This window comes from Carcharodon carcharias, chromosome 6, assembly GCF_017639515.1.
Source record: "Carcharodon carcharias isolate sCarCar2 chromosome 6, sCarCar2.pri, whole genome shotgun sequence".
NCBI lineage: Eukaryota > Metazoa > Chordata > Chondrichthyes > Lamniformes > Lamnidae > Carcharodon > Carcharodon carcharias.
In genome coordinates, this window is record NC_054472.1 from 156,267,797 (window position 1) to 156,292,897 (window position 25,101).

The following is a 25,101-nucleotide window of genomic DNA, read 5'->3' on the forward strand; positions in this document are numbered from 1 at the left end:
GGTTGAAGTTTCAAAAGATATTTACTTCCATTTGTAGTTTGACTTATACATAGATGCTTGGAGAAGAGGCCAAAATTAGAACATGTGTTTACCCTGTCACCATTCCCCACCCCCTCCCACTGCTAATACATTTGCCTGAATTCAGGGAAGTAAAAATGACAGTGGGGGTGAGGGTGGAAACCCTTTGTAAAACTGGTGTGGATTCCATACCCCACCCCCAGCCACCTTAATTTTTCATCGGCAGAGGGTTGGAGGACTGTTATAAACAACCCACACATACTTAACCCCAGAGGAAAAACATTTCGTTAGTAGCCACGTTGATTCTGTAGGACCCTGTTTTTTTTCCTGAAGAAGCTTGTTTAGAAGGGCGTTGACTCATGTTGTGAGGGAGAGTCTGTTACACTGTGTACAATTGTTTTGAATAATTAGATGCTTCAGAACAGGACAGCATTCCTCCCTCACACTTCTAACAAAGTTAAATTGCAAAAGCTTGTCGTGGTCTTTCACCTTTAGGCTAGTCTCCCTCTCTGCATCACATTCCAGTTTCTCATCTCTATTTTATCATTCCTATCATCCCTTGTTTGAATTCCTCCATCAAGTTTATGCCCCAGCCACAATACTGAAACCGACTCTGGACCCCATGTTCATGGACAAGGAAACCTCCTGCTGGTTACCACCTACTGCCCACCCTCAGCCAATAAATCAATACTCCTCCATGTTGAACGCCACTTGGAAGGAGCACTGAGGGTGGCAAGGGTGCAGAATGTACTCTGGGTATCACCAAGAGTGGCTCAGTGGCACCACTACAGACCGAGCTGGCCGATTCCTAAAGGATATAGTTGATAGACTGGGTCTGCAGCAGGTGGTGAGGGAACCATCAAGAGGGCAAACCTACTTGACCTCGTCCTCATCAAACTACCTGTTGCAGATGCATCTGTCTGTGGCAGCATTGGTAGAAGTGATCACTACACAGTCCTTGTGGAGACAAAGTCCCGTCTTCACATATCCCCAGTCACGACCCACTAGGGATAGTGCACGGCAATACCAAGCCCCACTGCTCCCTGAGCCACGACAAATGTGAAAAACTTTGATCAAACCACTAGATTGCCCCAATTCTACCTAACTGTTTAATTTAGGTAACAGAATACGAGCACCAGATTTGTAAACTTAATAAGTAAATAACTGTTTATTGAACTAACTGTTGTTAGCCAATGGCAAAAGAAAGAAAAATGAACTGCTGATTTCTAACACTATAACTTAATCTCTGCCCCCCTCTGAAATCCCTATACACACACACACAAGACACATAAGACACACAAAAACGTGAATTTTAAGGGTTGTATAAAACAGTTCAATAGCACCAATTCTGGAGTACAGGATTCGATGGGTTGATTTTGATCAATGTCTTCCAAATTCCTTTCAGTTCTTGTTGATGACATGAGGTGGTCTTTCAGTCTTTAGTTCACTGGTTGAGTACATGCCTTTCCATGTCCCTAACAGTGATTTTCCCCTTTACCTCTTGACAGGGGTTTTCAGAGAAAGTGAGAGAGAGAGAGCAGGTTATAGAGATATGAGGAGAAAAAGCCAGCTAGCTTATTGTGGAATTGCTGGAATCTTCCAAACACAGGAGAAAGAGGTTTTAGTTCTTGTTCCTTTCAGGCTAGGAGCTATTCAGCTGCACTGCTTCTCAAACAAAACCTGGTCAGGAGCCAATTAAAATGCTGTTGTCAGGCAGCTCCCTTGGCCCAGGACTCCTTTCCAGCACCATCCTGTCTTTCATGGCACACTCTGTTCCAGGACTGCAGCATTGTATATATTTCTCATCCTGTTCCAGTGGACATGTCTTTCAACCTGCAGCCATTGTAATTCTAACCCACAGTCCAAAAAAAATAAAAAGATATGTTATTCGCAACAGTCTAACAGAAATAAAAAGATATGTTCCTTACAATACCCTCCATCATGTTGTGTGATCTTCATGCTGAATGGATAGATTTAGAACTGATCTCGCAATTCAAAACTGGACATCCATGAAACACTGTGGGTATTCAGCAGCAGCAGAATTGTATGCAACCACAATCTGTAATCTCATGGCTCAGTATATCCCCCACACTACCACTGTTGGTGTACCTATATCACATGGACTGGAGCAGTTCAAGTAGGCAGATCACCACCACCTTCTTAATGGCAGTTAGGGATGGGCAATAAATATTGGCCTAGCCAGCACTGCCCACAACCTGTGAAAGAATAGAAAAAAGCTCTTATCAAAGTCAGAAGTGGCATTCTGCAACTGTGAGAAAAATAAACTTTCCCTCCTCAGCTTTCTCAACCTGTTTGCAGCCTTTGACACAGTTGACCACTCCATCCTCCTCTAACACCTCTCCACTTTCATGCAGCTGGGTGTTACAACACTCACCTGATTCCATTGTTACCTCTGTAATCATAGCCAGGGCATTACTTGCAATAGCCTCTCTTCTCACTCCCACAGTGTTACCTCTGGTGTCCCCCAAGGATCTTTGTCTCTTTAACTACATGCTGCCAGTCGGTGTCATCTTCCGAAAGTGCATGGGTTTCACATGTACGCTGATGATACCCAGCTGTACCTCACCACCACCTCTCTCGACTCTCGAATCATTGGTGCTAAATTATCAGACTGCTTATATGCCATCTAGTAAAGGATGAGCAGAAATTTCCTGCAATTAAATATTGGGAAGGCTGAAGCCATCGGGTGGGATTTTCTAGCCCCGCCTGCTGCTGGGATCATTCGTTCCTGCTGAAAGTCAATGGACTTTTGGCTGGGCTGCTGAATTTCCCGCGATAGGTCCTACCATGACGGGACTGGAAAATCTCAGTCATTGTTTTCGGTCAAACTTCATTTCCCAGCTACCAACACAATCCCTCTCTCTGGCAACAGCCTGAGCTTATACTAGTCTGCAACTTTGGTGTCATGTTTGATCCCAAGATGAGCTTCCAACCATATAATTGCATCTCACTAACATCGCCTATTTCCACCTCTGTAACATCGCCTGTTTTTGCCCCTGTAACAGCTCATCTGCTTCTGAAATGCCTTTGTTACTCTAGACTTCATTATTCTAACACACTCTTGGCTGGGCATTCTATCTTCTGTAAACTTAAGATGATCCAAAATTCTGCTGCCTGTGTCTTAATTCACATTAACTAATTCCCATTCCCATGCTCACTTACCTACATTGGTTTGTGATCAAGCAACATCTTGATTTTAAAATTCTCACCTTTCATGGCTTCACCACTCCTTATCTTTTCTCCTGGCCCCACAACCCCATGAGATTTTTTTTTTACATTCATGGGATGTGGGTGTCGCTGGCTCGGCCAGCATTTATTACAAGCAGTGTTTGGAGGACATTAGTGAACAGGTTTTTCCAATGGTTTATTATCATCATTAGACTTTTAATTCCAGATTTTTATTAAACTCAAATTCCATTTAAAGGGATTTGAACCCAGACATAACCCTGGGTCTCTGAATTACTAGTCTAGTCTAGCGACATTACCACTACGTCATTGCCTCCCCTTATCTGCACCCATCTAAATATGGCCTTCTTAGCCTCCTGATTCTAACTGTTCCATCATTAGCTGGATGCCCAAAATCTGGAATTTCCTCCCTACAACTCTCTATGTCATTTTCCTCCTTTAAGACACTCCTTAAGCTTTTGGTCATTTGACCTCAAATCTCCTTATGTGACTCGGTGTCATATTATGTTTTATAATGCTCTTGTGAAATGCCTTGGGAATTCTTATGACAATAAAGGTGCTCTATAAATATAAGTTGTTGTTGTTATGATTGCTTTCCTGATTGGAACTGTCTTGTTTCTCCTAAACTCCAAAAAAACACTCTTGCACATTCTCCCCACTTCCCAGAATCTTGCATTGAATTCCAGATTCATTGCATCCTCTCCTACTCTAAATCATTCCTCCTCAGGATTGGAGGACTCCTTACCTCCTCTCTCTTCCCTTTCTTCTGTTTGCTGGCATTTAAAACCCATGATTTATGCCAACTAAGCACTATTTCTGTTCTCTCCCACTCTTTTCAACCTTGATGGATGTCCTGCACTGTGGGGTTTGCCTCTTCAATAAAAATTGAATCCCGTTGTTAAGTAAAAGAGGATAACTAATGAAGGCAAGTATGGTTCTCCGTGTGTCATGACTTTCTTGATCAGTTTTCTGAACAGAACATCACCCCTCACTTGCCCCAGCAGATGTCGAGTTTTGTAATTATACATCTTATTTTGTGGAAGTTAGCACAAAATAAAACACATCATCATATATTTTGCAGTTTGTTCTGGTTTGCAATGTGATTTATATTTAGATAGGTGGTTTGTTAAACAAGTGGTTTGTTACTGCACAGATCCATTCAGAACTGACTATATTAATAACTCCTGGGAGCTAACATTGCAAAATTGCTGATCCCAGGCAGTGAACTGCACTGTATGTGCTAACTGTAGAAATTTATGGGGTTTTTAATGGGATGATGCACTGCCCCAGATAATTTGCCCTAATTATGCTGCAAGGAAGCTTGGAAATTTATCAGTCTGATGAATGATACCCAAAACATTATGACCTATTTTTTCACAAATACTGACTGGCTTACTGTGCATTTTCTGTTTTAATTTCAATAATTCAGCGTTTGTAGTGTTTCATTCTCCATTTGCAGGGCTAGCTCGTGTGCAGTCTAATTAGTTCAGGATGCTTGGCATTTTATTTCATTGTGGTGGATGCTGGCATATATATGAAATATGTGCCGGCTTTGTGGCCTATAAGGCTTTGACTAAGTATTGATCTAATAAATAATGGGCCAAATCTTCTGTGTGCACTGGCAATCTCTCCATTTCTTTTTTTACACAGTACTCCTGTCCTGGATTTTCAAACTGAACGTCTTCAGAAATGCGGAGCATACCTATTCAGGAAGTCCTTCTTCATAGTGCAGGATCATCGGGGGAAGCCAAGCCAAGCCACGCCCCCTTTTTATAGCATTAGCTGCTGTATTTTGGTAAGTCTTTATTCACCTAACACAATGAAAAATTTTGGAATGTTTAAATAGCTTTTCACTGTGTTAGTGAATGAGTGTGAGTGAGGTAAGTGAGTAGGGTGAGTAGGCTTGGAGGGTGGGTAGGGCGGCTGCTGTGTAGATTGAAAGGGTGGGTATGGTGGAAGGTGGCAGGATGGGTAGGATGGCAGGGTGGCAGGTGGTAGGATGGATAGGGTGCCAGCTAAGTAGGGTGAAGGGGTGGCAGGGTGATAGGTGGCAGTGTGGTAGGGTGGTGAGGTTGTGTCAGGTTGGGTTGTGGGCAGGGGTCAGGGGGTGGCGGAGGGTCGGTGGAGTCAGAAGGTAGGTGGGAGTCAGAGGGTTGGAGAGGAGTCGGTAGGTCGAGAGGAGTCAGAGGGAGCTGGAGGGATGGGGGGGTCTGAGGGTCAGGGGCAGTTGGGGGTAGCTGGAGCGTCGGGGGGGATCGGAAGATCAGTGGGGAGTTGCGGGGGGGGGTGGGGATCAATGGAGAGTCAGGGGTGGGGGGGTCAGTTATACAATTACCTAGAAGTTTGACATGGTTTTTCCCGGTCTAACATTTCCTGGCTAACTATCCATGTAACTGAGTTGGAACTATCTGAAATCTCCAACTCTATTTCAGAATCGGAGACATTTTTTGGAGTGCTCCGGATGCAGGGGAATTTCCCAACAGATGTTGAAACTTCCCGCAATTCCCGCAGAGTCCTTGCGTTAGGACTTCTGAGGGGTCTCCCGGTCCGAGGTACCTCTGGGTGCAACCATTTGGAGATTGGAAGATCTAGTCCGATTGCTATTTCAAAGCAGATATAAATAACCACATATATTTCAATACTGATTTGCATTCTTCCCCTCTGCTCCTGAAGTGTTGACTCCTTGCTGGGATCATGCTTGATGTGACAGTGTAACAATGACTATCAGCAGGTTATTTGATGGTTGACGGCTAATACAAAAAGCAAGCACGGAAAGTTATTAATCTGATCAATGTTACCAGAAACATTTTGACCTGTTTTTTTCACAAATACTGACTGGCTTCTGATGGAAGGTCAGAGATATGAAACGTTGGTTAGAATTTTTTCCAAAACTTAAGTTGTCTTGCTGTCCAGACTGAAAGTGAGACACAACACCACGAGGGCATTTTACTGGCGGCAGCCAATTAAAAGGCTGCTGCTGAGACCACTGTCCAATTGAGGACTGCAGGCTGCCTCCCAGGGCTGCTGGTTAAATCAGAGGGCAGACAGCCTGTCAGCTTTGGCAGTGTCACCGATGGCCGCTGCTGAGCTACAGCTGGAAGAAGAGAGCACCTTTATGCTTAGACATCCTGGAAGCATTTTTTTTATTTATCGGGCAGATCCAGAAGGTGGGGTGGGTTTGGGGGGGTGCACACTTAGCAGTGAGGCCAGAATTGTGGGGGCGGCCATTGCCGTGGAGCAGTCGGAAAAGAGAGCCTTCCCCCGCCACCCCCCCCCCCCCCCGTCTCCCATGGGAAGCCACTGACGCTTTCTCCTGGCGGTGGTGGCCCCTCCTGATGGTGTAAAATGTCGGTGGGGCTGGAAGTGACTCTTTATTGTCCAATTAATTGGCTGCTCTCCTCTAGTCAGTGGGAGACTTTGCCTTTCAGGTCCCTATTGCGGTTAATATCCCTTGCCAGCAGGAAGGCTGAAAAACAGCAGAAAAAGCAGCAGAAGGAAGCTCCCAACGCATTCCGCTGCCTTTTTCCGAGGCTTCCCGTCTCCCAGCCCATTTCCAGAGGGCTAGTAAAATCCAGCCCATTATCTGTTTCTCTCTCCACAGATGCTGCTTGACCTGCTGAGTATTTTCAGCATTTTCTGTTTTTATTACTGCTAAGCCCAATCATGTTTTCACTTGATGCACATCCGCACACAATTCTAACAAGAGTGGTTGGATAGCAACTGGGAGCTGAAACTCTGACCTGCTTGACCTGAGCTAAATATACCAAAACCAGTTGTTCATGCCCATGTTGATATTTTAGTTGCAATTATCTCACTCTCTCAGGAGTAAATCTGGATCTCCTTGATCTGTGTGGCAAGTTCTACACTAACAGTGTAAGTACCTACTGTACCGTTAGTATTTTTTTTAGTTTGTTTTCCCAGATTTATAAACGGAAGAATAATGACTATTCTCGACTGCGCATGGTTGAATTAATTTGTAGCCTGGTGCATAATGCAACAGTTCAAACTTATTGATCTTCATATCTCCACCACCACTTGATCATGACCAAAAAGGCTCCACACAACAGTATGTGTATTGCAATGAACTCCAACACTTTGGACTTTGGAGGAGTGGTGTTGGTTGTTAAGTGTTCATGATTGGCATCTAGTGACTTTTGTCAGGAATTGCATTTGTTAATGGGCAGTGAGCAGTATGCTGTCTGAGATTGTGGAGGAGGCAGATAGAATAGTGGCTTTCAACATGGAACTGGATAATTATCTGAAACAAAATATTTTCAGGGCTACAGGGAAAGGGCAGGGGAGTGGGACTAGCAGCTGTTGCACTTGCAGAGAGCTGGCACAAACTCAAAGGGCTAAATGGCCTCCTGCAGATCCTAGTTAGAGATTTAACAGTTTATAAGTAAGTATGGAGGTGGAGTAAGTGGGGGGGGGGGTTTGGCAGTTGGGGGGGGGGGGGGGGGGTGGGGGGGGGGCAAGAACAAAAAGGAAAAGGCCTGTGATTGAGTGGAGCTTCATTGGAACACTGGAGAAGGCTAGAAGTAAGAGATCAGTGTGGGAGTGGGACAGTGAATTAAGAGGACAGATGATTGGAAGCTCAGGTCATGCTTGCAGACTGAGCAAAAGGGTTGCACAAAGCAGTCACTGAATCTACATTTGGTCTTTGCAATGCAATGGAGACCTCACTGTGAGCAGCGAATACAGTATACTAAATTAAAAGAAGTACATGTAAATTGATGTTTGACCTGGAACGAGTGATTGGGGCCTGTGACAGTGAGAAGGGAGGAGGTAAAAGGGGAGGTGTTGCACCCCATGTATTTGCATGGAGGGTTGCCATGTGAAGGTGATGGGGTGTTGTGGATGGTTGTGGAGTGAATCAGGCTGTCTGGAGGGAACGGTCTTCTCAGAATGCTGAAAGCGTAGAGGAGGAGAGGCTGTATTTGGTATTGTCAGCCTGGAAATGGTGGAAATGGCTGAGGATGATTAGTTGGATGCAGAGACAGGTGGATAGAAGGTAAGGGCAAGGGGAATCCTATTATGGTTCAGGGATGGAAAGGAAGGGGTGAGAGCAGAAGTCTGGGAAATGGAATGAGCACGCTGTTGAGAGATAGGACACGTCATTAGCATATTTAAAGCAGGCTGCCATAGTGTAATTGCCTGAGGAAACCTGTCAGTAAATGAAAGGTGGGAGCTGCTTGCTCAAGAAGGTGTTTTTTAGAACACTCTTGTGGACCAGAAGGAGTAGGAGTGCGTTTCCTGGCTCCAGTGAAAGTAGGCTTGTGGTAAACCTTGGTGCAGAATCCCCTGGAAGATTTTTCAACTAGTATGTCAAGGCATTCATGACATCTCTGGCAGAATTTAACTGCATCTTTATGCAATCCTGGCCAATAAAAATGTTTCAATATTTTAGCCCACATCTTCATAATACAGAAGTGACCTGCCATTGGAATTTTGTGAGCCACTCGTAAAATTTTGTTATGATACCCAGATGGAACTACCACCTGATGAACTATTGCCAATTCCTCATCGGCTGGTATTTGAGGTGCTCTCCATTTCCTCATTAGCACTTTATATTTAAAATAAAAGCACTCGGGTATTGCTTCTGATTCTGTCTCTGAGCAGGCTGTTTGATATAGCTCTCTCAACTGAGGAGTAGCCTGTTGCATTTCTACTAAAGGGGATGGGCTAAATATGTCAGCCTTATTCTCTTTGCCTTCATCCTTTTTGCTTAAGTTTTCAAAAATAGTATCAGATAACTGAATTTCCATGTCCTTTTGTATAGCTTCATCCTTTTCCTGTCTAATTTTATGGGCCTGCTATCTAGTCAGGACACAGTCAGGAAATAATCCAGGATGTTCCTCTTGTAGCATTTCAGTTTCTTTCACTGCCACTGGTTGTTCCAACACCCTTAGTGAAGCTAATATTTTTGAACTAGCCAGATCATTCCCAAGATAAAATCAATTCCTTCTATAGGGATTTGATTCACTACTCCAACTTCCACTGACTAAATCACCCTTTGATCCAACTCTATATAATGTGTTCAGTGTATACTTTTTGTGTATACATTTTTTTCCTTCATTAGCTCCTCTGGAAGACAAATTTTATCATCAGCAGTGACTGACTTGTTCCAGTGTCTCTCAATATCTTTATTGGTTTGCCTTTTTGATTAGAAGAATAAGGGAATACCTCTCTTTATAAACAAAATCTTTAAACTGTTCCATAACTTGTCCATTTATTTTGTTGGAGGAATAAGCGAACACATCTCATTTCGAGAGAAAACATCCAGAACCTCCGGTAGCCTGACCCTCTTTAGCAGTAATTGAAGGAGAATTCTCTTGAATATCCTGCACCATATCTTCCTTCCTAGTAGATTCTGAGAGAACATGTTTCACCTGTATCACTGCTATGGTTTTAATACCCATTTCCTTTCCTGCTTTTCTGAGGATTCCTTAAGCATTCCTACCACTGCAATAAGTCTCCCATTTAATTTCCAGCATTTAGTTTCATAATGTCTAGTCTTATTACAATGGAAACACTTTATTTTGCTTACATAACTTTTAGGTTCTAACCTATCTCCTTTATTATTTTAGCTTCATTCTGTTTGTTCCCAAGAACTAGTACCTTTTCCATCCCCAGATTTTCTTTTCCTCCAGTTTCCTTGTTGATTCCCATACGTCCATTTTCCCACAGGTAACTGTCTGTGTGAGATATCATAGGTATCAGCCAAAACTGCCGCTTCTCAGGTCTTTGAAACTTGACACTCATCTAAATAAGCCTTAATGGTTACTGGAATACTATTTCAGAATTCTTCCATAATCATGACTTTGTTCACATTTTCAAACATTTTCTCTAAAACTTCAGTGATCAAGACCACTGACACAATAACATTTCTTTTCTCTTGTAAATTCTACAAATGTCCGATTAGGTTTCTTGCTTATGCCCGCCACTGTCGTCATGAACAGGGTGTAGCAGTCAGCAGCCTGCCTCCTCCTCTGCTGTGGATGTCGGGGGGAGCACCAAGATGTAGAGGCAGGGTTAGGAAGGTTAAGAAGATGCAATTGCCCAGCCTGGTCACAGGTGTTAATCACTTGTACACAATATTCACTATTGTAAATAAATTCGCAAGAATGTCTCCCTGCCTATGGCTCCTTTTTCTGATGAGCAGTGTTCGCGTCACTCAGATGTGAAATCTTGGTCCCTGCATAAGATAAAAGCAGTTGTCTCAGTCTAGGGCCTCTTTGTGCTTTGTGCAACCTTCCCAGCACACTGATGGTGTGCCTTCACAGTCACTGTACACATCCATCATCCTCTCTGTGTGCTCTCAGCACCTTTGAGGTGCGGCAGGCCCCCCATCTCATCAGCCTCTGTGCCTGGTAACAGTGTGGTCCTAAAGACTACAGCTCTTGAAGGATGCAATAGGATCAGAAGAAGTTAAAGTTTCCCTGCTGCATCTCCATGATATGACTCTATTCACAGAGCACAAGCGATTTGCCATCAGCCAAACAGGAATCAGACATTCACATAAGCTATGTGAGGACCTATGGAGTGTCCCCACTCCATGTTGTTATAATCCTTGTGGAGAATTATGGGCATCTGATGTGTGTCCATAATAGCAGCTTTATCACAGAGGGTATGTGTGGCATCATCAGCCAAACAGGAGTCAAATGTTCACAGATGCAATGTGAAGATATATGGTGTCTCCTCACTGCATGTTGCCTTCATCCTCCATTAATCTAGCAGCTATGGGGGCCTCGTGAGCATGCCTGCCACATCTGGCTAGTGCGATGGTTTCATTGCTGTCACCCTAGCCTTCGAGGACCTCCTCACCCTCATCCCCATCAATGTTCTCCTCATTGCAGGAGACTTGCAGCTGCTCCATTTCCTCTTCAGCCAGCTCCACTCCCTGTTGCAGCACCAGGCTGTGAAGGCGGCAACAGGTGACAGTGATGTGTGACACCCTCTGTGGATTGTATTGCAGGGCTCCACCAGACACGTCAAAGCACCGGAACCTCATTTTCAACATTCTGATGGTTTGCACCACAAAAGTGCAAGTTGTAGCACGAGCCTCATTTTACCTTTGCTCTGCTACAATTTGAGGCCACCACATGGGCGTCATCAGCCACGTCCTCTGCAGGTAGCCACTGTCCCCGAGGAGCTATCCCTGCAGCATCTGTGGACCCTTAGATGTCAGGGATCTGAGACGTACTGAGAATATAGGAGTCATGGCCTGGGAACTGTAGGATGCGTTTGTGGTGGGCGTACATTGGCGGAACATTCAGCGAGTGGAAACCCTTGTGGGTTGATGTAGTTGACCGCTTGTTGCCACGGAGATCTGAGCGCCATGTGAGTGCAGTCAATGGGACCCTGCACCTGTGAGAAACCTGAGATCTGGGCAAATCCCAGTGCTCTTGCTTCCTGGCTTTCCTGATCCGGGCTAACATGCGCAAAGTTGTATGCCTTCGCAAAGATAGCTTTGTGACCTCATAGATGTATTTATGTGTGGAGGCTTGTGATATCCCACAGGGGTCACCTGTGGAGCCCTGAAAGAAGCCACTGGCGTAAAAATTGAGCAGCGCCGTCACTTTCATGGCCCCTCCCCATGTCCCCGTGGTGCGAAACCCTGCAGCAGTTGGCAGATGTGACCAATCAGTTCCCTGGACAGGCGCAGTCTTCGGCGACACTGGTTTTCGGTCATCTGCAGGAATGACAATGGGCGTCTATACACTCTGGGTCTAGCAAGGCACCAACCAGCGATGACTCTTCAGCGGCATGCACAGGAGCCCCAGCCGCCCCATCTTCTTGAGGATGCTGATCCTCCCGCTGCCCAGCCTGGTGCCTCTGTCGCTCTCTTTTCCTTTGTCTCCACTGCCTGTATGCCATGAGGCATACAGCTAGGTCACCAGGCTTTATGTTCCTGATGTACTCCTCCTGCAGGATGAGAGGGAGAGACACGTGGCATAGCATGGGTTCACTAAGAACCTCTCTTGGTGAAGTCTGAAGGCCCCTCAATGCATCCCAGAGAGTGTTGGGCACCACTTGGATGGCCAGAGTTTAGTGCGCTGCATGGCTGCCTGAAACCCCACCAAACTCTGCCACAGTCCACCTGAACAATTAGCAGCAGCTTTGCCCACTGGACTGCATGCTGTGCTCTCAGCTCAGACGCAGGCATTCTCCTAACCCACACTGTAAGGCTGTACTGTTAGCTTGAACCAAGGGGGAGGCTGGTCCAAACCTGAATGATGACATTGCGAGGGGCTGTGAGCGCCTCCACCAGTGACTGCTCCATGGCCAGCTTTAGCAAGGAGATTGTACTAAGTGCCCAGCTGCTGAATTGTTCTGCAGTCCGCTAAAATGCTTATTTGTTTGCAGTCTGTGCCCAAGGGGTGAAAAGCTCTGGAACATTTGATGGTACTTTCATGCCTCTGCATTGCTGAGTGGGCAGATAAACTAGAGGCCTGACTCCAAGCATGTCAATGTAGCTGCACCTGAACAGTCTCTGCTGTGCAAAAACAGTCACTTTGTACAAAGTTTCCCTAATGCATAGCCACTTCCCTCCCGCTCCCCCACCCTCACATGTGCTTGTGCACTGCTATCACCAGGCTGCCTTGCCCTCCTCAACTTGCTTCATGGGGTGCTGCCTTGTTCCCCCAACTCACTCCAACTGCAGTACAGCCCTTGCCCTGACACCATACTGTCAGCCAGCCAGGAAAAGCAACTTGTCTGTGCCCTTGCCAGAATGTGTGGCGCCTCAACCTTGAAGTCGAATGGTGACCCTGGTGAGCGCTGTGCAACATTAGTGAGCACTCAACTCCGAGTTCCCTTTGAAATGCATGCCTTATAAATGCTGTTGTGAAACGTGCTGACATGCCCAGCTGATCCACCGTGCAGGGATGATCCCAGTAAGCAGGGCTTATAATGATATGCAGACGTATTAAAATGATGTTCCCAACATCCGGTGGCGGGAAATGCGGCCCATGCTTGACGTGCAGAGTAGATGATCGCAGACTGGTTTCACAATGGCGTGAAACCCCATTTTTGGCCTTCCCTCCATATTGTCCGCTCACACCCGCCATGGTGCCCAACGCCAACAGGGATGGAAAATTCTGCCCTTAGTTAAGGATTTCAAATAATCTACTTTTACATCTTCTATTCTCAGAAAATTCCTAGCAACAGTCAAAGTCATTTTTGAATTCCAACCCATGTCATATACTTCACAACAAATCTTGCTCCTATGCCCAGTACCTCCATGTACTTGTTTCTTCAAGGATTCACAGACCCCACCAAAATTCAAGGATTTTTAATCCTGCAAGAGCCCCCACTTTGTTATGATCCCAACTGATGTTAATACTGGACAAGTCAGATCCCAGAGTGAAACCTAGCTTGGTAGATCGTAACTTTGTTTTTTTTAGAAACTTTGGTGGTTAGTTACTGAGCACATTCACAAGAGTCTGCCAGTATATTGTTAACACTAAGAACAAAACGTTTGTTAAATAAGAAAAAATGAACAATATTACAGAAGACAAAATGGTTGGAAAGGTTTCAATACAGGTACCAGAAAATGATTCAAACTTACACTATTTCTTATATCCCAGCAACCATTACAGACACAAAACCTCAGTGAAGATTTACCACTGTCTCAACACCAAGGTTTTTCACTTCGGTTAGCTCAGTTTCAAACAGTTTTCTTCCAGCAGACTTTTGAGCATTCACTAGATAATTTTCTTCAGTTTGTATCTCTCCTTGAGACACTCAAAAACCACAATCTGAACTCACTATTACTTCAACTTCAGAGCAAACACATGAGTTCATTAAACTCAGTTGCATAGCTAGTTTTCAGGATTTCTTAGTAGAGATAGTAGACCTTTTACCTGTACTCTCTGGTATACACACACAACTGACCACTCTTCTGTGTTTCCCTGTCTCTCTGAACTCCTGTCGCTAGGCAACAACAGTTTTTTCTACTTTTTAAAAATTTCACTAAATTACTAACCCCTTGAAAACCCATCTCTTCACTTCAAGAGTTGCAAAACCTCAATAAAAATGCATGCACACAAACAGGGCCCCAGACTTTCCGGCACCCAGCTCACAAAACCTCTAAATGAAACTAACACCAGGTTTTACCTTTCTTAACACCCAAATGCAAAATATAAATTAAACTTAAAGCTATACATTGTTATAATAGTAAGCTCAAATGTCCTTTTTTAAATCAGCGACACTTCCTATGAAAGATAGTAACAAGGACTGCAGGAGAGATGGAGGGGAGAAGCTTGGAAAAACAACATTTACAGTGCTTCAATATGATTTCTTTATTCCATGAAGCACTGTTTGATTTTTTTTTCCAGTTTACAGCTTTCTACAGCAAGATTTTGTATCCTCACATTTTCTTTGAGGAAAACAAAATCTTTCCATTTTATTTCTGGTATGAAACCTTGCTTTTGAATTTTTCACCTTGGGATTCCTTTTCAATTAAGATATTAATTTAGCATCAGGGGATTTTTCTGCTGTTGCTACTGAAGTCTCTGGTAGCTAGAGAGTTATCCTCTGTGCATGCTGAATGGCAATTGTTAGCAGTGTAGCTTTAAGGCATAGACAATTCCTGCAGTTCAAATATTGCACGAAAATTCATTGGAAACAATCAACTCATTCTGCATGACTTGCAGTTGCTCCTCTCATGTGGCTTATAATTACCCTTTAATTACCTGCCTGTTTTTATATGAGATGATTAAACCAAGATCCCCCTTCTGCCTGTTCAGGATAATTGTGAAAGACCCCTTGGCATTATTCTAAAAGCAGCTAGTTGCCTGTGTCAACATTCGTCTCTCCACTGAAACAGTGTGGGAATGTTCTGTGTACAAACATGGTTACCTATAAACCAATTGTGATTAAACTGCAAAAGTGCTTTCTTGATTTTGAATTGCTTTGGGACTTTGTGAGGTTGTGAAAGATGTTCATGAGTGTTCCTACACTTCTGAATTGTTTATATTTGTGTGCCCTTCTCATTTTCTTTCTCATCTCTCCTGTCATGTTTGGAAATTTGTGCCTCTTTGACTCTATCCCAGTTTCTTTAAGTGCTGCAGCCATGGTCCCACTTCAGCACTACAAACATTTCTCTTGGGCCCAATAATGAGCTATTAGTTCAATCCCATAGGGAACCCCCCCATGTATTGATATAGGCTCTGACCCAGGAAAATGGTGCAGAATTGCAGGTGAATCTCTATTCTGAAGAGCATAATCACACTCATTAATACACAATGCCTATAAATGCTTATGCTTTATCATTACGCAGAATTGCTGGCAAACGTATGACCATTTCATCAGAGAGCAGGAAGTGAATGAACCTAGGAGATGACATTGCTGTACTACCATATTTATTTTAAATTTTAATTCCCACATTGACATGGCTGAGTTCTTACTTGGGGAGAACCTCAGCTGGGTATTTATATGGTGATGGTGCATTGGGGTGAGATCATTTTGCTGTTGTTCAGGAATGCTTTGTTTGCAGTGCTTCAGTTGGTTGCAGCATTAACAAGACAGAATGCAGGCCGCCATATCAATGGATATTTGCAGCTCCCATATAATATGAGCAGCGAAGTCTCAGATATAATAATATATCAGTTTAAGTTATAGAATTTAGAGACATTTACTTAATGTCATTAAATGATGCATAGAATTTGCAATTAAACCATTGGTTAGAAACAGACTGACTAAGTCTGCCAATTTAAGTTGCTAAATAGTAAACTCTTAAAGCCATACAAAATAAACCATTCTCCCTTTGTAGGTGATTTTACCTCTTTCAGAAATCGAGAATCTCGCACCAAATTCAGCACGTTAATTGAAAATTTTAAACAAAACAGTTCAAAGTTCATTTGACTAATACCTGGGGGTGGCGGCTTTATCTTATGAGGAAAGGTTGACAGGCTGGGTCTGTATCGATTGGATTTTAGAAGATTGAGAGGTGATCTATTGAAGATCCAGAGGGCGCTTGACCAGGGTGCATGCTGAAAGGATGTTCCCTTTGTGGGAGAGGCTAGAACTAGGGGACAAAATTTAAAATAAGGGGTCTCCCATTTAAAACGGAGATAGGAAGAAATGTTTTCTCTCGGTGGGTCATGAATCTTTGGAACTGTCTTCCCCAGAGAGCGGTGGAGGCAGGGTTATTGAATATTTTAAGGCAGAGGTAGATAGATTCTTGACTAACAAGGGTGTCAAAGGTTGCAGGGGGTTGGGAATGTGGAGTTGCTCAGATCAGCCATGATCTTAGTGAATGGCGGAGCAGGCTTGAGGGGCTGAATGGCCTATACCTGCTTTTAATTTGTATGTAAATCATGCAGTTACCCCTCAGGTGGTTGATCTAAGATGACAATAGGCCACTAAGGAGTGATCTTTGATGAGATCTACCTGTTTGGTTCACCGGGTCTCTTCCCATTGATACGTATCTTCCTTCATGAACCCTTCTGTGCATGACATTTTCAGGAGTTTAGATGCAGAATACAGTCTTTGAAAGAGCCTATGCACAATCTTCTTCTGGATGTGCATTGTTAGTTGGGTGCATGATTAGCATATTCCCATGTTATCTTGCATTTCCTTAGCCATATCAAGACTTCTCCATGTCCTGCTTTCTCACTACATATTATTTTAGGAGAACGTACTGGGGTCAAAATGACATTGAATGTAAGAGATGTCCATAAAATGCAGAGGCTTAGCACCCATCTTACCAGCTGCGATTACCTCTCTGGCATCAAACAGTTTGCTGAAATTAACCAAGCCACTCACCATCATGACTTGGAAATATATCGCCATTCCTTCACTGTCGCTGGGTCAAAATCCTAGAACTCCATTCCTAACAGCACTGTGGGTATCCCTAGACCATATGGACCGCAGCGGTTCAAGAAGGAAGCTCATCACCACCTTCTCAAGGGCAATCAGGGATGGGCAATAAACGTTGGCCCAGCCAGCAATTCCCACGTCCTGTGACTGAATTAAAAGAACTTCTATTTCAACATAAATTGTCCTATTCAGTTCAGCGGTATCACTGCAATTAACAAGTATCAATATAATTAGCAAGTATTGCACCCATTCGGTTTCCACATTACAAACACTGCTCTGAACACATAGCCAGCCTGTTAACCCTTTCCTTACACTTTTATCATTCAATGTTGAAGAATTAGAAACCTCAACATTTCTAAGAACAACACACACAATATGATCTCAGTTCATGCTGTATTAGTTGATCTCAGCTGAAGAAGGGGGACACCATTAGGGGTTACACATATCCTGATTGCCCAATTTGGGCCCCTGCTCATGAACACAAAGACCCTTAATAGAAAGTGTATGTGTACGGATATGAGTGAGGACAATGATCAGTCAACTGACAAATGGGGGGGGTGGGGGTGTTGAATTTTCAACTTGAGGTGAAAAGTTATGGGAATGTGGGGAAATCAGAACAGCTATGATCTTATTGAATGGCAGAGCAGGCTCAAGGGGCCGAGCAGCTACTCCCATTCCTAATTCATATACTTAAGGCTGCCCATTTAATGCTGGTAAGATGCGTGTTCAGCCTCTGCATTTTGTGGACGTCTCTTATGTTTAATGTCATTTTGAGACCAGTATGTTCCCTTAAAATAATACTTGGTGAGAAAGTGGAAAAGAAGGCATTCTTTCTTTCTAAAAATGAAGAAGTTACGATTCTGTGATAACTTTCACAGCCTTATGGTTTCATTGTCTGGTATTAAATATTAATTAAAATTATTTTCAAACTATTCACTCACCTGTTTCTCAAAAGGTTGAGGTCATGAAAGGATTTGTTTAATAAAATGTTTAAGACATGTTTTATTTTGTAACTGATGTAACTATGTAACCTGAGCTTTCCAAGTCGATTTGCGTGGGTGGATTTTGGCTGCCACTCCAGGACTGAGCCTATCACTCAATTTTCACTTTTTACTCTTTTTTTTTAAACTTCTATTCTCTTTATACCTCTGAGACCCTTTTTTTTACTATCAAAATGGCTCTTTCACATCTCCCCTCTCAGAAACTGCAATCTCTCAATTTCCCACCCCAACCTTAGTACTCCCACTCTCTTGTCACCTTCAAAGACATGACTCACTCTTAGATAAGCCTACAGCTTTCTCCTGTGTCTCGCTTGACATTCTCTGCAGGGCTTATTGAGGCACTTGGTGCTGGCTCATTACAAGCAGCAACCACAGCTGTTCCATCCTACTCTCTCATTGATCTTCCTTCCCAGTGGTGGCTACTCTTGCCAATTTTCTTGCCATCCAAATCACTCTTTCCACTGCTGACACTGTGAACTCTCCCAGTTAATCAGCTCCCACTGGTCCTCTACACGCCTCCCTCCAGAATGTCTGTGCACTTATGAACAAAGAAAGGGAGTGGATCTTGGTGAGAACCAGCATGGACATGATGTGCTGAATGGCCACTGTGTTGTCACCATTCTATGATATCTACACCGCTTTCCCCTCAGCCTCTGTACTAAATGACTTCTCATCCTCTATGATTTCAACTTCCATCTCAACTCACCATGCCTTCTTTGATTTCAGTCACCTCTTATCGTCTCTAAATCTCCCCTGCCATGTAAATTTTCCAATGCATATTCATGGCCACCCTCTCGACCTTGCCATTTCATATGGCTTTGTTGGTCCCATTGTATCAATCACAGATGGATTTGATCACTTCTTTGTATCACTTGCCATCCATATCCCACTTCCATGCCTACTCCTGCCTACCTCCTTCAGTATCCATGCCTGGAAAATAAACTACACCACAATTCACTTACAACTACACTTCCAAATTCCCAACAGTACAGTTTTTGGCCCTTAATTTGCCACAGCATTTCTCCAGCTACTGATGTGCTCAATGTCATCTCTACTTTTGGTGCCCTAGTTCCCAGTATAACTGTTATTCTCTCACACCCTGGCTGTTCCCACGGGTAGGGCACCCACCCCCACTCTGCTAGGTCCAGGAGACACAGAATTGAAAGGATATAGCAACCAACTGCTTCAGCCATTCACAGCTAGACCTGGCTGGAGCATGTAGGTACAGCATTTTGCAAAGATAAACCCTAGTTTCTTTCGTCTATTGCAGACTGTATTCTTAAACTCTCTTTCCTGCCTTCTCCATCCTCATCTCCAACTGTAAACTTGAGGAGCTTACATCTATCTCTATTCTCTCTCCTATGTCCCTCATGCCCTCTCCGAGCTCTTCTTGTCCAGAAGCCCCACCCTCAACCCTATTCCCACTAAAAGCTGACTACCCAACTTCCTTTCCTGGTCTCCATTGGCTATCAGTCAAGCTTCTTCTTTTTAAAAAAAATTCTCATATTTGTTTTCAAATCCCCCCTTGCCCCTGGCACTCCCTACCTCTGTAATCTTCTCCAGCCCCAGAGCTCTCTGAGATACCAGCACTCATCCAATTTTGGCTTCTGAATTATGGAATCAGAGAATAGTTACAGCACAGAAGGAGCAATTTACCTAGTGCCACTCCTCCACCTTATCTCCATAGCTTAAGTCCCACCAAGGTCCTCAATTGGCATTCAGGAGGAAGACAAGCCTTTCCATCCTGGGGAGCGGAGGCAGGAAGGCAGTGGGATCCCCACCCTGCTCCCTCCCCCTGATCAAATGGCGGCCCCTACCTCAAAACCCAGTTATGTGGGGAGGGGAGAGAAGTTAAATTCCACCCAAGATGTCTACCACCACCATATCCCACACTTGGCACCTGTTGAGTTTTCTATTTGGCAGAAGGTGCAAATATTCCTAGATGGGAATTTCTGATTTGAGAACCAGCTTCCATGAAGACAGGAAGAACTAGGGAATGAAAGATGATGCTAATATGCAGTCTTATCAGTTGTGAACATACATGTTTAAAAGTTAATTGTGGCAATGTCACAGGGATGTAGGAACAGGAACAGATTGATTGGCTCATCCAGTTCACTCTGTTCTCCATGTTTTATTTCATGTCCTGCGCCTTACCATCATGTAACTGCCATCTATACACCATTTCACTTAAAATGGCTATGCAGTAGAGGAAGCATTTGTTGAGAGTGTTGTTTTGGTTTTTGGGAACCTTTCTGAGGAGCCTAGGTTCTTGACATTCACCTCAGTCCATATCAGCTGGGAAAAGTACAGTAGTAATTGCTACATCCACATAAAATTGTGCTTCTGTGATATTTTGTATATATTTTTACTGATTTTTATATCTCCAAAATAAATGTTAACATGAGAATAGAATTGGTAGTGTGATGATGTTGTCTGTTAATTATACATTTCTTGTTTTATGATCTCAGTAAAATAACAGACATCTCTGATTAGCAGGTAAATTAATGTCTCTTATTTTGAAAGTTTTATGCATACTTTACAGTTTGTGTAAATCACAGGGTTGATGCTTAATCTGTGCCACTCAGTCGATGTCAGTCACGCACCACAATTAGCCCAGTGATTTGACAAGATCATATTACAGAATTGTTTCAGTTACAAGTGAATCCTTCAAATAAAGAGGATCTCAAACTGTAAGAAGGTTTTCACTTACCGATTCCAAGCAAAGAAAGTGCCTACATGTAGAGACACAACAACCATATTAATAACACTTTAATTAAGAAAGTGTCTAGGAATGTAATTCTTCTTATGTTTTCATACGCTGCCTATTTAAAATTATTACCTTTGTGTACTGAAGTGAATCTTGATCTCCTCTGACCATTTGATAGAAAGCCAGAACAAGTAGATAGTGAAGGTAAGACAGAGAGAGAGAGAGAGAGAGAGAGAGAGAAAGGGAAAATTAACCTAGAAGAGGGTGTGCGTTTGACTGCAGGTCTGAAAAGCGACAAAAATGCAAATGGGTTGGGAAGCCAGCTCCAACCTGCCTTTTAACTCTGGTACATTAGGCTGGTTGCATACAACTCCCTCAGGAGAGGTTGGTTGTCTATTAACATTTGCTAATCATTCAATTGGAAAAATATTTCAACAAACTTAACTTTAACATCACACCCATGGGCTTCTCAAACTTTCTGAAACTCAATAGTGAAAGCAAGGTGAGAGTACAATAGCAATTGAGGGGGACTGATATTAACCCATGGAAATAGTGCAATAAATATTTAGTTTTCACAGCTGCTTTTTTAATCTACTAGTGGGAAAAATTTGTACAAATTTGTTGAGCACAAAAATCTGCAGCAGAAACATGCAACAGAGGAGCAGATAGGTCTAATGGTAAAGGAGGGAGAACAGGAGGTAGTGGTTGGGCGGGCAGTAGTGATTGTGGAGGCAGGGAAAACGTGGCACAGTGGTTGGTGACTGCAGAGGATTCTTTGGGAGATCAGGGGTTGTCGATGGGGCATTGGATAGATTGTATCAGGGTAGCTTGTTGACCCTGACCCAGAAGTAGTGCTGTAAAGGCAATTACCTTACCTCTAGCGCTTCTCACATCCTTTTGTCAGTTTTCCCCAGGCTCAGCAAATCTGGACGATGTGAATTAAAAGCAGAGAGCTTGTTTAAATGGAGGCATATTTAAAGCTTTCAATGACTGACCATCCTCCTGAGAGCAGATTAGACACCTGCCCCTCTGACCTGCCTATGATGGAGCTGGAAACCGGTAGGTTCGAGGTGGGTTATTTTCAGGTTTGAAATTTTTTGAAGTGTTATCCTCCCATCTGTTTTTGGGGATTTCAATTACTCAGAGAAAGTCAGAAAGAGAGAGGGAGAAAACACAGAGTGCCCATAAAATGTGGTGAATAGTCTTATAAAGGACTCCACTTTGGGGCTGCTCTTCTTTATTACTTACTACAGCACAGAAACAGGCCATTTGGTTGAACTGGTCAATGTTGGTGTTCATACACCACACAAGCTTCCTTCCACTCAAATTACCTCTGTCACTTTATCCTACCCTATATCCCTCTATTCCCTCCCTCCTCATATAGGCATCAAAGCTCCCCTTACATGATTCAATACTATTGCTGAAAAGAAAGACATGTTGTCAAAGCTTTTCATCTCGCATTCAGAAAATGCACTCAGACAAATGCAAAACCATGGAACTTTAGAACCATAGAAAAGTTACAGCACAGAAAGAGGCCATTCAGCCCATCGTTTCTGCACCAGCCAAAAAAAGGCAAAAAAGAAACTAGCTGCTCATTTTAATCCCACTTTCCAGCACCTGGTCTATAGCCTTACAGGTTACAGCACTTCAGATGCAGATCCAGCTACCTTTTAAATGAGTTGAACATTTTAGCCTCAACCACCAAATTAGGTAGTGAATTCCAGATGTACATTACCGCCTGGGTGAAAAAGTTTTTCCTCATGTTCCCTCTAATCCTTCTACCAATCACCTTAAAACTATGTCCTCTGGTAATCGTCCTCTCAGCTGGGGAAAACAGGTCTTTCCTGTCTACCCTATCTAGGCCCCTCATAATTTTGTACATCTCAGTTAGGTCACCCTCAGCCTCCTCTGCTCTAAGGAAAACAACCCTAGCCTATCCAATCTGTCCTCATAGCTGCAATTTTCAAGGCATGGCAACATTCTTGTAAGCCTCCTCTGTACTCTCTCCAGAACAGTTATGTCCTTCCTATAATGTGGTGACCAGAACTGTACACAAAATTCCAGCTGTGGCCTAAACAGCATTTTATACAGTTCCAGCATATCCCTGTTCTGTCGAAGGGTCATGAGGACTCGAAACGTCAACTCTTTTCTTCTCCGCCGATGCTGCCAGACCTGCTGAGTTTTTCCAGGTAATTCTGTTTTTGTTTTGGATTTCCAGCATCCGCAGTTTTTTTGTTTTTATCCAGCATATCCCTGTTTTGTATTGTATTGCTTTGTTTGCCCTACCCAATGCATTACCTCACGATTCTCCGATTGAATCCCATTTGCCATTTTTCCGCCCACTCAACCAAATCATTGTTATCATTCTGGAGAGAACAGCTATCATCTTCACTATCAACTACACGGCCACTTTTTGTGTCATCTGCAAATTTTCCAATAATGCCTCCCGTATTTAGGTCCAAATCATTAATATATACAACAAGCAACAAGAGCCCCTACACTGAACCCTGTAGAACGGCACTGGAAACCGCTTTCCATTCACAAAAACATCCATCAACCATTATCCTTTGCTTCCTGTCACTAATTCAACTTGCCACCTTCCCTATATCTAATGGATTTTTCTTTTGTGACCAGTCTGCCATGTGGGAACTTGTTAAATACATTGCCATAAGACCATAAGATGTAGGAGCAGAAGTAGGCCTTTCGGCCCATTGAGTCTGCTCCGCCATTCAATGAGATCATGGCTGATTTGATAATCCTCAACTCCACTTTCCTGCCTTTTCCCTTACTGATTCAAAATCTGTCTATCTCAGCCTTGAATATGTTTAATGACCCAGCCTCTACAGCCCTCTGTGGTAAAGAATTCCACAGATTGACTATACTCTGAGAGAAGAAATTCCTCCTCATCTCTGTTTTAAGTGGGTGTCTCTTACTCTGAGATTATGTCCTCTGGTCCTAGACTCTCTCACAAGGGGAAACAACCTCTCAACATCTATCTGTCAAGCCATTTGCCTTCCCTATTACCTGCTGAACTTGTACACTGGCTTTTTGGGATTCATGCACGAGGACCCCCAAATCCCTCTGTGCTGCAGCTTTCTTCAATCTTTCTCCATTTAAATAACATTCAGCTCCTCTATTCTTCCTGCCAAAATGCATAACCTCACACTTTCCCACATTATATTCCATATGCTACATTTTTGCCCACTCACTTAACCTGTCTATATCCCTCTGTAGACAATTTATGTCATCCTCACCACTTGCTTTTATGTCATCTGCAAACTGAGTGATAGTACACTCATTTCCCTCATCCAAGTGATTAATATATATTGTAAATAATTGTGGCCCCAGCACTGCTCCCTGTGGCACTGCACTAGTTACAGGTTGCCATCCTGAAAATGACCCCCTCCCTCCCCCCACCATGTCCCAACTCTTTGTCTTCTATTAGTTAGCCAGTCCTCTATCCATGCTAATATACTACCCACAACACCATGAGCTCTTATCTTATTAAGTAGCCTTATATGTGGTGCCTTATCGAACGCCTTTTGGAAATCCAAATATATTGCATCTACTGGTTCCCCTTTATCTATCCTGCTTGTTATCTCATCAAAGGATTCTAATAAATTTGTCAGGCATGATTTCGCCTTCATGAAGCCATGCTGACTCTGCTTGATTAGATTATGCATTTCTAAATGCCCTGCTATTACATCCTTTATAATAGACTCCAACATTTTCCCAATGACAGATGTTAAGCTAGCTGGTATATTGTTACCTGTTTTTTTGTCTCCCTCCCTTTTTGACTAAGGGTGTTACATTGGCAGTTTTCCAATCCTCTGGGACTTTTCCAGAATCTAAGGACTCTTGGAAGATTACTCTGCAGCTATTTCCTTTAATATCTAGTTTGCAATGCATCAGGTCCAGGTGACTTATAGGCCTTTAACCCCATTAGTTTCCCTAGCACTTTTTCTCTGGTGATAGATATTGTATTTATTTCCTCCCCGCCTTTTGCCCCATGATTATTTAATATTTTTGGTATGCTATTAGTGTCTTCTACCATGAAGACTGATGCAAAGTATTTATTCAACTCCTCTGCCAGCTCCTAGTTCCCCATTATTATTTCCCCATCCTTGTTCTCTAAGGGGCCTATATTGACTTTGGCCTCTCTCTTCCTTTTCATATATTTAAAAAAGCTCTTACTGTCCATTTTTATATTATTTGCTAGTTTACCCTGAAAGTTTATTTTTTCCCCTTTTTATTTTTTTTTGGTCATCTTCTGTTAGTTTTTAAAACTTTCCTTGTCCTCTGGCTTACCACTAATCTTTGCCACATTGTATGTTTTTGCTTTCA

The 25,101-nt window shown here is 43.2% G+C and overlaps 1 long non-coding RNA gene across 1 annotated transcript; it reads right to left on the reverse strand.

The window, feature by feature from the left end:
* Positions 1-1,820: 1,820 nt before the first annotated feature.
* LOC121278930 lies at positions 1,821-20,971 on the reverse strand. The gene is made up of 3 exons (XR_005943295.1): positions 20,890-20,971; positions 20,761-20,782; positions 1,821-1,868 (listed from the first exon to the last, which is right to left on the reverse strand). It is a non-coding gene; the product is annotated as an uncharacterized LOC121278930 (long non-coding RNA).
* Positions 20,972-25,101: the final 4,130 nt, after the last annotated feature.